A 14775-nucleotide genomic window follows, 5' to 3' on the forward strand; every position below is an offset into this window, starting at 1 on the left:
TGAACTCCGAGGAAAATTCAATCGGAAAGTCCCTAATTACATGGCAAAATCAAATGACAAAACACATCAAACGAATGAACAACAACTGTCATATTTTTTTGGTTTTGATGTTATATTTGTTATTCTCATGGTGTTTTGTCTGTTGCTTGGTCCGTTTCTGTGTGTATTACGTTTCGGTGTTGTGTCGTTGTTCTCCTCTTATATTTAATGCGTTTCCCTCAGTTTTAGTTTGCTACCCCGATTTTGTTTTTTGTCCATGGATTTATGAGTTTTGAACAGCGGTATACTACTGTTGCCTTTATCTATATTCCTGACTTGGTACAGGCATTTTCAAATGTAGAATATGGTGGATTGAACCTGGTTTTATAGCTCTTAACCTATCTCTTTTATGACAGTCGTATCAAATTTTATTATATTGACAAATATGCGTAAGTATAATGTCACAAATAGGGGTACAACAATAACAGGAACCCCACCCAAAAACAGGTGCTGCTTTATATGTGGTTCCCATCGTATTGCGTATGTGATTAATAGTTATTAATAACAGTTATGCAAGTCATCTGTTATAATGAAAGACTAATGACTATCGTGAAACTTTTTTTTTAATGATTTCTCGAGTTTAAATGTGATAAATAAATTCAATTATCAAGTGCAGATTCCTACAACTATTTAGATAGAAATGTCAAAAGTTTACTGAATTTGTTATAAAAATGACCGTATTGTTTCCAGTGCTAAAAATGAACTACATTGCTATATATCAAAATCGGAACACAAAAGTAGAAAAGAGGGACGAAAGATACCAGATTAACTACATTGCTATATATATTAAAATGGTAACACAAAAGAAAAAGATTATTATACAATTGCAGAAAATTGTATTTTTTGTATCATTTTCATTATTATTTATCAAACAATAATCTATCGATACTATATGATTTTACTCCGTTCTTTTGCTTGTTTTTTCATGGATTTTTTGGGTTCTTTTGTGATTATGTACATTAAAATAAGAAATTATTTTTTGTTCCAACAAAGCATCGGAAAGATGTTTCTAATATATCGCAAACATAGAAATTTCGTGTGTGTAGTTCAGTTTCGAAGTACGTTTTATACCTTCCAAATAAAGTCAAACGTTTAAATATTTGTGAGTGAAAAAAGGCAGTTGCGTTGTAATGAAAATGTTCTAACATTCAGATTTCGACAACTGGCGATGTCATTTTTTTAAATCTATTTGTAAGGCACACTAGTATAAACAAGACTGTTTTATACACTTAATTATACTGAGTATGTAATACTAAGATTGTCGTCATTTTTTTCAACCAATTGTGGATTCAGTTTATCTTAACAATTTGATAAGTTAAATATGCTTGTTCAATTTCCAGGTTTTGTCATCTAAAGCTACTCCTTTTTCAAAATGGTAATGTTTGTTGAGAAATGGAACCTGTGTCATCTATAGTATCATAAAAAAGTATCATATTCCCCTTAGTCGAATTTAAAAAAAATCTTTTTTCATAGTTATTTAGTCTGTTCCCCTAATTACCTCTTTTTATAAATCTGCGAAGTTGTTTTTTATTAGCCTGTCAACCGGCCCCCTCCCCCTCTGATATTTCCAAACATTTTTTAATAATTCTCAGGGATGTGTTTGATATTATCTGGAGGTTACCTCTCTTCAAAATTCATCTAACAAATCAGCCAAATTATACCAACCACACTATGATATTTGAAAGAAACCAACTTCCAATTTGAAACGCTTTATCATTTCTAATGAATTTTCTCACAGACCATGCTTTAAAAGAAATACAAAAAAAATTAACAATATCAATCATATTTAAAAGAGGAGTGAAAATTACCAGATTTTATGCAGTTTTTCATCTTTATTTCTGTTATGAAAACATCGTTCGAAGGCAAAAAAAAAAAAAAATTTACTTTATTATTACTTTTGACATGATCCCACCAAATATAAAGTTGTTTCTTGGGTGCGCACATACTTTTTCAACTAAAGATATACATAAAATTTGATGAAAAACAACATGAACAAGGAAAATCATGAAATTTTACAAAATATGCAGAATAAATCATGATGTGTTGCCATGGAAACTTGTTTAATGTCAAATTTGTATTGTTTCTCTGAGTACCTTATACTATAGTACTGTTTTCAGTTTTTTAAGAATACATATGATAACTATTTAATTTGCAGTAATTTTTGGGCCAAATAAGGGCCTTATTGCCCCTACTCAAATACAGAAATACTTGGCATGAGAAAAGTTTAAATCCTTTCCTGTACTTTAGAAAAATGCACATAACATTTCATTGCATATAAGAAAATAATCACTGGAAGTTAACCAATCAAATGCATCCCCTAATTTCATCTGTGTGCAAGGTTTAGTCACCGGGTAACCTCAAGATTACAAAATATTCTATAGAAATCCCAAATAAAAAAATAATGGTGCTTTGAAATACCCAAGACATATGTTTATGACAAAATAATGTTTTACTGCAATAAAATGGAGGATTGATTACCTACAGCTGTCTAATTCAAGGGAATATTTTTTTTTCGACCTATTTTCTATTTTTACAACCGGATGTGACGTACCATGATTTTGTGGTATTACACCGGTACCTGGACTGTTATATAAAAGATGAGGAGCAATAATCCAAAAGGTCCAAAAAGTATAGCCAAATCCGTGAAAGGAATCAGAGCTTTGCACGAGGGAGATACATTCCTTAATTTATAATAATTTCTAATATTTGAAACAGCAAATTTCAATAACACAAAAATCCGTATTTTCATGCCAGTACCGAAGTACTGGCTACTGGGCTGGTGATACCCTCGGGGACTTATAGTCCACCAGCAGAGGCATCGACCCAGTGGTAGTAATAAATAAACGGTACCAATTTTCTTGCACCAGATGCGCATTTCGACAATACATGTCTCTTCAGTGATGCTCGTGGCCAAAATATTAAAAACCCAAAGCTTATATAAAAGATGAGGAGCAATAATCCAAAAGGTCCAAAAAGTATAGCCAAATCCGTGAAAGGAATCAGAGCTTTGCACGAGGGAGATACATTCCTTAATTTATAATAATTTCTAATATTTGTAACAGCAAATTTTAATAACACAAAAATCCGTATTATCATGCCAGTACCGAAGTACTGGCTACTGGGCTGGTGATATCCTCGGGGACTAATAGTCCACCAGCAGAGGCATCGACCCAGTGGTAGTAATAAATAAGCGGTACCAATTTTCTTGCACCAGATGCGCATTTCGACAATATATGTCTCTTCAGTGATGCTCGTGGCCAAAATATTAAAAACCCAAAGCTTATATAAAAGAAGAGGAGCAATTATCCAAAAGGTCCAAAAAGTATAGCCAAATCCGTGAAAGGAGCTTTGCACGAGGGAGATACATTCCTTAATTTATAATAATTTCTAATATTTGTAACAGCAAATTTTAATAACACAAAAATCCGTATTTTCATGCCAGTACCGAAGTACTGGCTACTGGGCTGGTGATACCCTCGGGGACTTATAGTCCACCAGCAGAGGCATTGACCCAGTAGTAGTAATAAATAAACGGTACCAATTTTCTTGCACCAGATGCGCATTAATCTGCAAATGAGTAGTTATGAAACGGCCAGCGAGGTATAATTAAATGCGGTTCCTTCAACCAACATAAATAATAAATCTCAAGACTTTACACCGTTTTTTTAATTTCATTTATATGAAAGTGTGTTGCCTATAAATTAATTATGATAATAATTACCAATGTTTCGGGATTTTTTGCTTATACTATTTAAGCATGGATCCCTTTTCAAAAGTCTCCCAACTATTTCCTTGTTTTAGCAAAATAGGAAAACACACCACGAGAATGGAAAACAAGGAAAGTTTCTATCTAGTAACAAATAATTGTCGTTAATTGTTAATTTCATACGAAAAATAAATTTCCCAATTTACGACAGAACAATTATTTCTGTTTTTACTTTAGAATTATGTAAAGTACGTTCCAGCGGTCGGGAATAATTTCAGCAGTAAGATTATAGCAATCATCCAAAAATGTACGTTAAGTGATCTTAAATGTTCTATACAATGAAAATTAAACAAAACTTTACTAATTTGCACCATTAATTCATAGCATTTTAGATAATATTCTTCTCTAGAATAGGTCAGTTAATACCCATGGATATAAACACAACCCGTAAATGAACGTGTTTGGCAAGTCCTGATTAAGATTAAGACTTTATCAATTTTGTTAGGGTACCATGCAGTGTGTATATTTAACTTTTTACAGAAGATGACATTCTATGAAATTGAATCTAATTATTATACATTGGACTAAGAATGTTTTTTTTCTTAAAATGCCTTGTATCAAGTTAGGAATATAGCAATTGTTATCGATAGTTCGTTTTTATGTATGTTGCATTTTCGTTTGTTTATTGTCGCACTTCAATGTTCTGTTGATTCGTTGTTTTCCTCTGATCGTTGATATGTTTCTCTCGGTTTTAATTTGTAACCCGGATTTGTTTTCCCTCCTTCAATTTATGGCTTTTGAACAGAGGTATACTACTGTATCCCTTATGTAAAAATTTCAATATTTTTCAAACATATATCCAGGGATTAAACTTTACTTGTCAAAATTGATCCAATATGAGTTTGTTTAATTTTTTTTCCAGTAAGTTTTTTTTTATATACGGCTCCTATGCATTTAAAGTTCTGTTATTTGCCTTGAACGTACTAAACTTTCAGTAATTACGAGTATTGTTATTTCCATGCATTTTTTATATAGTTTAGATTGTTGGTTTTCCCGTTTGAATGGTTTTACACTAGTAAATTTGGGACCCTTTATAGCTTGTTGTTCGGTGTGAGCCAAGACTACGTGTTGAAGGCCATACGTTGACCAATCATGATTCACTTTTATAAATTATTATTTGGATTGTGAGTTGTCTCATTGGCACTCACACCACTTCTTCCTATATCTATTGTGTCTATTGTTTTTATCTTTTCGTTTTTGTGCCTTATTTCGATTTTTTTCATTAATCCAATAGCAACTAAGTATAACAGTGTGTTCTGATATTGTGCTGTCACACCATTGTTCCTGGTAACAGGAAAGATTAAGTACTTACATTCTTAATACATGATAATAAGATGTGGCATGATTGATAATGAGATAACCCTCAACAAGAGACAACATTACACAGACATTAAGAACTAATTAAAATCCAAATAGTACGCACAATGGAAATGCCATGCACTATGTGACACAATTATAATTTCGTTAGTAATTTTATTACTTGGTGTTAATTTGACACATAACTCCTATTTAGTCTAATCTTACAGTTGATAAGCATATGCAATGGTCATTGCATTGCAGAATTGTTGGATTTTTTCTCTTTTTTTAACGATACTATTTTGTTTTCATCAAATATGCTTAATACATTTTTACATCAAGCTTTTTTTGACGTATCTTGACATATCTATTTTTATTTACTTTCTAAATTGTTTGTTACTTTTTTTTGTAAAATAATACATGCATTCACTTGTCAAAAAGGTAAAATGTGGTAACATTGATGTGGGTCTTTTTTATTCGTGTTGTCCGGATTAAATTCGGATAACGTAATCATTTTAATTCAAATTAATACATTATTTCAAGCTCTAATATATCAATTCGTTTTCTTATGCATTAGAATCGGAATAAGAGTACCTTCAATTTTGATTTGACTTTCGCAAATTTCCGTTTTGATGTCTCCACCACCCAAAGAAACAAGATCAGATTATTTTTCCTAAGAAAAAACATAGGATGTTGTTTCTTGTTATTTTTTTCGTTCATTTTGGTATTGAGATGATTCATAGATATAGGAAGATGTGGTGTGAGTGCCAATGAGACAACTCTCCATCCAAATAACAATTTAAAAATTAAACCATTATAGGTTAAAGTACGGCCTTCAACACGGAACCTTGGCTCACACCGAACAACCCAGCTATAAAGGGCCCCACAATAACTAGTGTAAAACCATTCAAACGGGAAAACCAACGGTCTAATCTATATAAACAAAACGAGAAACGAGAAACACGTATATATTACATAAACAAACGACAACTACTGTACATCAGATTCCTGACTTAGGACAGGTGCAAACATTTGCAGCGGGATTAAACGTTTTAATGGGCCCAAACCTTCTCCCTTTTTCTGAAACAATAGCATAACATCACAACATAGAAAAACATACGATAGAATATCAATTGGCAGACTTAACTCAATCAAAAAACGTATGATTACACAATGAACGAATAAATTTGATCTGCGATATCTGAATACAAATGCACAGTTAATTGAATATTAGAGACAAACATTCATGACCAAAAGGCTAACAAACAAATTCAAACACACTGAGAAATATTTAACCAATCAATGTTCACTTTAGAAAAAAACGGTTTTTTATAATCTTGAAGTTTATACAAATGTTGTAAGAATAAGTGAAAAATTGAAGATATTACAAATAATCCAAGCTGGTATACAGACAAGATCCATATAAATAAAAAATGACAAAAAAGCATTATAAACAGTATCAACAGGTCGAATTAACAAGAAAATACGATTTGAGAGTACTCGCAGTTACTGAAAGCTAATGTTTGTTCAGCAAAAATATGTTTGTCAAATGAAATCGAACATGATAACAATCACGTATCAGAGATGTGCTGTATAACTACTCAGTTGAAGGCGTCATCTATAACTGTGACATGTAAGTGATACAAATTTTATTAAACTGTGAGTGTTATATTTAATGTTTTCTGTTTCTCAAAATAATAAAAAAAAACTTGAATATTGCAATAAATGAATACTCGGTCAATATTAGTTATGAAATGAATAAGTTAGTACAATCTGTACATTCCAGTGCAGGAGGGTCAAGTGTAATGTCACTGAGAAGTAATAAACATGGTATGCACTAGTATTTGACCTAATATGTCCATTGCAAACACAGTGTTTAGTCAAAATCAAAATAAATATGTAGCAGCTCAACATGAAATTAACAATGAACAGGTCATTACCGCATAGTTAGTTATGTAAAGCCCCGTTATGGGAAAATGGAAAACAATTTCAGCGAGAAATATAACGAACTTATTTTGGCACAAAAAAAATTAACGAAAACAAATATCTAGCACAGCAACAAACGACAACTAATGAATTAACCAGTCAGAGGACAGACTTAAATGAAAGATTTCTAAAAACAAATTTGCTTGTGTGAGTTTTAAATATAGATTATTATTTCTAAACAAATTCTAAATTTATTATCAGACAACAGATTTTTATAAGTGATTTTAGTACAGAAGTACCTACACAGTTGAAATATGATATAAAAAAGATGTGAATGATTGCCTATAATACAACTTCTCACAAGAGACAAAAAAACCACAGAAATTAACAGCTACCGTTACCTTACGGCATTCAGCAATAAGCAAAACACATACCGCATAGTCAGCTATAAAATGTCAACTAACAGCAGTATTGTTACAAAATGACAAATTATCATTGGCGTATACGATATTTTCAGCCTCTCAAAATTAACATCAAATGCGGAGGAAAGCAAGAAAATTCGACGTCATAATCGGAGTTTAACCAAGGAAGAACTGAGATCAAACGAACCACACGTTGATTTTTTTTTATTTAATGGGTGCAGAAAGGAATTAATTCACGAAGAATTAGAAAAAAATTCAAATGATGTTTTCAGCCTCTCAAAATTAACATCTAAACGATCCTGTTAATTGAAAGATTTCACACCCTCACCTGTGTTTATTTAAAAAAAAAGATGAATGTGTGTTTCAACATCTATCATAAATTAACAGATATATATATAAGTGGAAAGTAGAACAACAAAATTACCAAACTCCATCATAGAAAATTCAGAAGGGAAAGTCATTTACCAAATGACAAAATCAAAAGCTTAAATACATCAAACTTAAGAGAAAATTATTCCTTACTTGGAATTTTGGATCGTCCATGTTCTTCAACTTTGAAGTTGTTTGGCTTTATAAATATCTTGATATGAGCGTCACTGATGAGTCTTATATAGACGAAACGCGCGTCTGGCATACTAAATTATAATCCTGGTACCTTTGATTACCAATTAGCTTTCAATTTGTGTTATCTTGGTTCCCCATGTACAAAATTGGGGATTAAACCTGGTTTAAGATATCAGTCACTATTCAATAGCAATCAAAATAAACTGACGCATGCATGATCAAAACAATGTGAGAACGTCATAAATCTATCTCATATTAAAAATGAACATTTCAAGAGACGCTTTGGTCAAAATATTTATAAAAGAACAGCCTAACCAAACAGGAGTTTTTACAGTTATGAACTTCTTCTATGAACATGTGAAATGACCTCCTTTCAACTACTTTATCACTTGCTTGTCAACAGAGAGGTTACAATTTTCACCCCAATCCCCATTGGCAGGTGCATTCGACTTCCATGGACAAGGATTATTAACTTTCCTGCCGAAGGGTGGTATCCATTTCTATGCAATTCCGCTACCTGAAGCAAACAAATCTTAACACCAAGAATCAGTCCATCAACCAATCAATATGTCAAGCGTATTCTTTTGTGAGTGTATTCCTTAAATCATGGAACATCATATGTATGTGGATTAATTTAGCACAACTCAGTATTTATTTGTATAACCTCAAAGTTTTAAAACCAATAAAAAATACTTTATATAATCTGATAGAAGGTGACGTATACCCGTCTCCACCAATTTTCTGTCTATTAAAGCATTAAACTAAGTGTGTGCGCTATTCAAAATCATCACTTTTAACATGTTTGTCCTTTGAAAACCTAGCAAAGTAATAACTGTAAAAGAGAGGCGAAAGATACCAAATGGACATTCAAACTCATAACAAGGAAAAAAACTGATCGCGACACAAAGACAAAGAAAAGACAAAATAAAACAAACACCAGTATACATAAAGCACGACACAGAAAACTAAAGACCGAGAAACACATTTCTCAGTCGAAACGGGGGAAATCTATGTGAGTGGCCAAATTCTATTATTATGCAGCTTACAATATAGATTACAATTTCGTGAATATTTGATTTCGTGGTTTAACCAGTCTCTGTAAACAACTCCAATTGAAAATATGTTATTCGTTGAACGTTTGAATTCGTAGTTACCCTGTACCCACGAAAACCACGAAAATTGGTATTCAACGAATAATAATTACCCAGACAACATGAGTATGTTTGCCCAACATTGGCACAGCGTATATCATTGCATTGGCCCATCGTTGTATTTTAACGTTGGCCCAACGTATAAGTGCAAAGTGGGCCTACGTTGGCCCAACATGATGGCTTCATGTTGGCCCAACTTTGTACGGTTTTATGCAATACATAGAGCCAACGTTGGCCCATTGTATGAAAAACTGATCGCGACATGTCATAAGAAAAGACAAAATAAAACAAACACTAGTATACATAAAACACGACACAGAAGACTTAAGACCGAGAAACACATTACTCAGTAGAAACGGGGAGAAATTTCTGTGAATGGCCAAATTCTATTTTTATGCAGCTTAGAAAATAGATCTTTTATAAGCGTTTGAATATTGATAGTGTACTACTTCCTTTTTTAGACAAACTTACAAATAATAGTACAGAAGACACAACATAGATAACTAAAGACTTAGCAACACGAACCCCACTAAAAACTTGAAGTGATCTCAGGTGCTCTGGAAGGCTAAACATCTCCTTCACCACATCTGTCACCTGTAACTATGCAGGAAATTGTAACACAATCTTAATCAACACAGTAGGAGCTCGAAAGGGTGTCTCAATTTCTTATTCTCTCATAAAACTGTAATTAGTGTAAATATCCTTACCACATAAAAATAGATACGTTTGATTAGGTGTAAAATTTGATCAATATATTCTATCTGAAATCTGAGACACCCATTTGTAGATAATGGATCTAGGAACAAAACACAATCAAATGAACCCTCTCGGAGTATCCATGAAGAAGCTAATTTAAAGTGAAAGTGTAAATGTCTAGTAGAATCACAGTTAACCTTGTAATTGATTACATAATTGTTGTATAAAACTATCATTTTTTCATTAATTTGGAAAGATTATATGTTAGCTATCCATGAATACCACTTTTATAAATTGTCGAGCATTATAGATAGAGTTAAAGCATTTTAAAACTGGAGAATTAGAGGTATGAAATCTTTGTATTGTGCTACCTTAAATGAATGAAACTTAAAGCAAATTTGCAAGACAAAAAGAAAAATAGTATGAATACGAAATATTCATTTACACTGGTTTATGTGTCCTAAAAACTCCTTCGTTACTGTAAAAGAAAACTGTGGCAGGAATAACATGGAAACAACACTGTATAACAAATGACATGTGTCCGAAGCGCGTTTCCAGATTAATCGTTTAAATCGGAACTATCAAATTAAATTGAGAAAGGAAATGGGGAATGTGTCAAAGCGACAACAACCCGACCATAGAGCAGACAACAACCGAAGGCCACCAATGGGTCTTCAATGTAGCGAGAATTCCCGCACCCGTTGGTGTCCTTCAGCTGACACCTTAAAAAAAATATGTATATATGTATAGTACAGTGATAATGGACGTCATACTAAACCCCGAATATGCACAAGAAACTAAATTAAAAATCATACAAGACTAACAATGGCCCGAGACTCCTGACTTGGGATAGGCGCAAAATTGCGGCGGGGTTTAACTTGTTTATGAGATCTCAACCCTTCCCCTATACATCTAGCCAATGTAGAAAAGTAAACGCATAACAATACGCACATTAACATTCAGTTCAAGAAAAGTCCTAGTCCGATGTGAAAAGATGTAACAAAAGAAAATAAACAAATGACAATAATACATAAAACAACAACAGACTACTAGCAGTGCCAGCTCCAGGCCTCAATTGAACTGATTGAAAGATTGTGTCTTCATAATATGAAAATCAGGCACAATCCCTACCGTTAGGCGTTTAGTATCATAATATCATAACATATATGAAAAGAACATAACATAAGCCGACCATTTGAAAGCCGATGATGTATTTGAACCGAAACAATTGAATATATATTACTACAAAAGGACATAGAAGAACTGTCAGTCATGTTTAAGTGAGTTTAAATCATAAATTCGAAATAAAATTCTAAATTCATTATCCGTCAAAACATTTGTTAACATGTTTACACAGCTGTAAATGAAATAAAAAAGGGTGTGCAAATGAGACAACTCTTGACAAAAGACCAAAATAACACAGAAATTGACAGCTATAGGTCACCGTACGGCCTTTGACAATGGTAGGGCCCATACTACATAGTCAGCTATTAAGGTCCCGCAATGAAAAATGTTAAATAATAAAAGCGAGAAATCTATGTTTGTACACTACAATGAATGAAAAGGAAATATGTAGCACGGCAACAAACAACAACTAATGAATTACCAGTCAGGGAATTATCTTAAATTAGTGATGTTCAAATCACTGATGCAAGTTACAATAAAGGTAAACATTATTTGCGTCCCTTTGAATTATAATTCCTAAATAAATTCTAAATTTATAATCAGACAAAAGTTTAATATAAATCATTTCGGTACAGAAGTACTAAAAAACTGAAATCAGATAATTGCCTATAATACAACTCTTCACAAGAGACTGAAATAAAACAGAAATTAACAGCTATATGTCAGCGTAAGGCCTTCATCAATTAGCAAAGCCCGTGTCCTATAGTCAGCTATACAAGGCCCCAAGTCTTCAATAACAGCATCAATGGTACAAAATGTCAATCGTGTCCATGCTTATTATTTAAGATACCCAAAAGTCAAAATAATTTGTTCTGTGAATGACATAAACGATGTTTTTAGCTTCTCAAAATCAACATAAAAACAAACCTGTTAAATGAAAAGATTTCACGCCCTCGCCTGTGTTTATTTACAAAAAAGATAGATGTGTGTTTCTACATCTATCATAAATCAACAAGCATAGATAAGTGGAAAGTAGAACAACAACAAAAAACTCCAAAGTAAAACATAAAGGAACGTCATTTATCAAATGGTAAAATCAAAAGCTCTACTAAATCAAACAAAGGGAAAAAATGTTCCTGACTAGGTTCCGTATGTAGAAATTGTGGATTAAACCTGGTTTAAGATATCAGTCACTATATCAATCAAAATTAACTGGAGCATGCATGAACAAACAATCTGAGAACGTCATAAATCTATTTGATATTAAAAATAGCCAGAAACGTTGTTTGTCTCAAAATATTTATAAAAAAACAGCCTAACCAAACAAGAGTTTTACAATTATCAACATCTACTATTACGGACCTCTGTGATCGACTGTTCCATGTGTTCTTAGTATTTCAAATTCTTCAGCTTTAGCCTGTCAATACTGAAGTTGCATTGACAATTCATTTTTATTGAACAAAGCAATGCCAACTCTTTCAATGTGTCTGTTATGGAATGTGGAATACGTGTATAAAGTGTAGCACAGCCAAATGTTAAAATGCTATTGCTAGATGAAAGAGTTTTAGATTGAATGTGATACTTAAATCTGATTCACACAAAAGGCAACAGGATAAATGTACCAATGGAACAAATTAAGAGTATGTTTCATATTATTGTCCATGTAAAAATGTTGATGTTTGTACTCGTCATATTTTTTGTCCTTCATTACCTTATGATGTTGAGTTTGTTTGACAAGATATCGATATGTTCTTTTGACATGAAATCGAACAGGCTAATAAATTACCGATTTTTTCCCGTATAAGAGTTATCTCTTCGTTCACTTGCATACGTTTCATAACTACTCATTTGCATGCGTTATCTATAACTGTGACATGTAGATGTTACAAAATAATAAACTGTGAATGCTATATTTGATGTTTTCACCTTTAAAAAAAAAAAACTAACGTATAAGAGTTATCTCTTCGTTCACTTGTATGCCTTTCATAACTACTCATTGCAGGCTTTATCTATAACTGTGACGTGAAGATGTTACAAAATAATAAACTGTGAATGCTATATTTGATGTTTTCAGCTTTTTAAAAAAAGTATAAAAACTAACAAGAGGATCAAGTGTAAAATCACTTAAACATGCCATAAACATGTTGACATTTAGTCATTAGTATTTGACCTAATATAGCCATTTTAAACAAAGGTGCTGGTCAAAATAAATGTAATTGAGCAACAGCTCAACATAAAACGGCAGGATGGCACTACATGTAAACTAAAAAAAGGCAGTACCGAATTGAGTGATATTGATAAATAAAGAGGCAGGACAGACATTTCTACTAAAACAATGCAGGAGAAGTCTAGTCCCCATCCCCCTAAAAATTAAATGATAGCTCCCTTAAATATATATGTTTGGTTAACCTATTTGGCATTTCTAAACATCAATGACATGACATAAACCCAAGTAAAAACACATAATACCGAATTCCGAGCAAAATTCAAAACAAAAAGTCCCTAATAATTTTCTTTCGTAATGCTTATGCAACTTTTGTCCCTAAGCAAATAATAGCAAAATTTAAAGCTGAAACACATCGAACGAATTGACAACCTCTGTCATATTCCTGACAGTGTACAGGTATTTACTTTTGTAGAAAATAGTAGATTTAAACCACGTTTAGCAGCTAGCTAAACATCACACTTGTCATGCGATTGTCATACAAGTTAGATGTTTAGCGCTATAAAACCAGGTTCAATCCATTATATTCTACATTTTAAAATTCTTGTACTCAAGTCAGGAATATGAAAGTTGTTGTCCATTCGTTTGATGTGTTTTGTCATTTGAATTTGCACTTTGGTTTGGGGTAGTTCTGTTTTGAATTTTCCTCGGAGCTTAGTAATTTTGTGAATTTACTTTTTTTTTGTATGACAGTTTATATAAAATGCCTTTATATTGACAACGACGTGTGAACAAAACAAACAGACATAATAGGTAAACACTTGAAATTGTTCCGTGGTGTCTTGCCTACTTATGCTATAAATAGGAGGCTAAAATATGCCTCTCTATAATATTTTTTGATTGTCTAAGTTTGATGAAAAATCCAGGATAGTTTATGAATCTAATACATGTTTTAATTCGACATGTTGATACTGTTTATAATGCTTTTTTGTTATTTTTTATTTATATGGATCTTGTCTGTACACCAGCTTTGATTATTTGTAATATCTTCAATTTTTCACTTATTCTTACAACTTTTGTATAAACTTCAAGATTATAAAAAAACGGTTTTGTTCTAAAGTTAACATTGATTGGTTAAATATTTCTCAGTGATGTCCTGTGTTTGAATTTCTTTGTTAGCTTTTTGGTCATGAATGTTTGTCTCTAATATTTAATTAACTGTGCATTTGTATTCAGATATCGCAGATCAAATTTATTCGTTCATTGTGTAATCATACGTTTTTTGATTAAGTTAAGTCTGCCAATTGATATTTTATCGTATGTTTTTCTATGTTGTGATGTTATGCTATTGTTTCAGAAAAAGGGAGAAGGTTTGGATCCATTAAAACGTTTAATCCCACTACAAATATTTGCACCTGTCCTAAGTCAGGAGTCTGATGTACAGTAGTTGTCGTTTGTTTATGTAATATATACGTGTTTCTCGTTTCTCGTTTTGTTTATATAGATTAGACCGTTGGTTTTCCCGTTTGAATGGTTTTACACTAGTAATTTTGGGGCCCTTTATAGCTTGTTGTTCGGTGTGAGCCAAGGCTCCGTGTTGAAGGCCGTACTTTAACCTATAATGGT

This window comes from Mytilus trossulus, chromosome 13, assembly GCF_036588685.1.
Source record: "Mytilus trossulus isolate FHL-02 chromosome 13, PNRI_Mtr1.1.1.hap1, whole genome shotgun sequence".
In the NCBI taxonomy this organism is placed as follows: Eukaryota; Metazoa; Mollusca; class Bivalvia; order Mytilida; family Mytilidae; genus Mytilus; species Mytilus trossulus.